Genomic DNA, 2,355 nt, shown 5'->3' on the forward strand with positions numbered 1-2,355 from the left:
CTTTATTTCTTATTCTTTTAATTACGTAAGCAACTTTGGTACTTGTGAATTGGCCTGGTTGTTAGTCCTTGAAGGCATTATGACTCAGTGATGTGTTGAGTTCCATAAATATGTCTTTTAACTTTTTTATTAGTTACTAGTTATGCCCACCTTAGTCTATTTTTAATCACTTCTGGGCTTAGGTTTTCTTGCATACATAATTAATTTTATATAATCTTTCTTTATATCTTAAATATGTAGCAGATGATGAAATGTATGCTTTGAAGAAGGAATCCACATGATGCAATTTTGTAAGCAGTCTGGCTAAGTTTGTAACAGTACCAGCTCTGGGTTGCTGGCTGCTTGTTGGGTAGAGTGCTGGGGTGTCTCAGGTAGGTAGCAGATGCACATCCATGTTACAAAATGAAAGTTCAGATACTTGTAGAGCTTTTCAGTTTTGTGATAATAGATCATCTAGGTGCAAAGACTTCAGGGTGGACCTGATTGAAGCCATGTGCTTCACTTCATTTTTACACATTGCAGTGTAAAAATGTTACTCTTATTGCTAAAGATTGGAACTTCTGTCAGTGCAGATCTAGCAATCGGATACTCTTCACAAGTATTAAACTTGGTCTTTATGCCTGTAGGTATCAGTGTTTGTAAATAACTTTTGTTGCTGTTGATTTGTACATGTATAGTCATGATAGATCGTTTTCCATTTCCTGTAGCACATTTACTCAAAACTACTATTACTTTGAATGTATTTCTTTCCCAGTACATCCCATGGATAAAACATTGGCAGTTAAAACAGTTTTAATGACTGTTTAGGTACTATGCCATATATATATATATATATATACTTGTTTTAATCTTCCCTAGGAACAGATGCTGCCATACAGTCTGCTTTGGCTGTCTCTGTTTTCTTTAAAAATAATTCCCTTTTTTCCACAGTACAGTTTTTAAATGTTTTTCTTTATTTGTTTTTGTTTTTCCTCTCTTCTGGACTAAGAGTCAGGCTGCTGTTTTGCCTAATGAGGTTCTTGAAAATGTATTCATAGCAGTGGAAGAGTTCTTTCCTTACCAGATTACAGTTTTAATCTTTGTAACTGAAGTCTGTAATTCCAGGTCTAACACTTGGTAAAGCTCCTTTGTTCTGTGAGGCCACATCTGTTCTTAAAAAAAAAAAAAAAGTATGTAAAATAAAAAGAGAAATAGAAGATAATGATCTAATTTGTGTTTACACAATTAGCAGTTTTAGTCCTGAGAATGTAACAGTCCAACATGATGTTTGCATGCAAACTATTGGCTACTTCATTGCTGTTTAATCTGCATTTGATTTTCCAATCTTTATTGGCTGTCTTTATGGTAGGGTGGTAACATGCTGCCTCAATGTTGGTGGTAAAATTTGTCACATAAAGTAGGACCAATCTCTGCATAATTGTGAGCAACTACAGCTCTTGTTAATTGGTGGCAGCTGAAGGTACTCGTCTCCGTTTCAGTTGGAGCTGGTTTTGTCTTTGCCTTAAAAATACAGAGCTGAAGTCTGCTTTCTTCTGTGTCCTGGAGTCCGAGGTCTGTGTGGCCACTGCAGAGGACAAAATTTAGGCCAGTTGGTGGTTTTCATCAGTGTATGAGGGGCTGTTTGTTCTGATGATCACTGTGTGCTTGCAGTGTGATTCTTCAGACGGGTGAGCTAAAAGCGCAGCTGGGACTGCAGTGTTACATCGCTGGGTGTGTGGGGAGGGTACTCTCAGTATTCCTTTAATACATGCCAAAATGAAATATCTCAGCAGAAAATTCTTTCCAATCTACTGAAGTTTGATATGACAGAAGATATATTTTATGAGCACAGAAGTTGGGTGTGTCTGAAACTTTGTAATTTAACTTTAAATAATAAACATTAAACAAGCAATCAGTTGTGAGCAGTTAAGATAGTGGAGATTTTTCAGTCATAGTAGCCAACCTGTTTTTCTGAACCTGCAATGTTGTCATTTTCCTTTTAGTGTGTTATTAATAAAATTGAATTTAGTGATGTAAACTAACATTATTCTAGGATGTTTTTATCAATTTTATCATACTTTGGGTTGTGAATAAGTAACAAATATGAATAAAATCTCACTTTTGAGCCTGTCTTTCTTTCCTTAGATTAGTAAGATTTTGCTACTAATATTTATTGGTAAATAGCAGAAACTAAAATGTAAGGCTTCCAAATGCTACCTCGGATCCTAGGAACTATGATTTTAATGGGATGGAGGCTGAAGTCTGTGAAATGAGACTACTTTAAGGTACTGCTGCTTCTCCTAATACGCATACTACTTTGTTCTTTTACAGTCTTGGTTCAAGCTCCATGTTGAAGTTCTTGGCTGGTGTAAACAG

Source organism: Antrostomus carolinensis, unplaced genomic scaffold (genome assembly GCF_000700745.2).
Source record: "Antrostomus carolinensis isolate BGI_N321 unplaced genomic scaffold, ASM70074v2 scaffold10052, whole genome shotgun sequence".
NCBI classification, from domain to species: domain Eukaryota; kingdom Metazoa; phylum Chordata; class Aves; order Caprimulgiformes; family Caprimulgidae; genus Antrostomus; species Antrostomus carolinensis.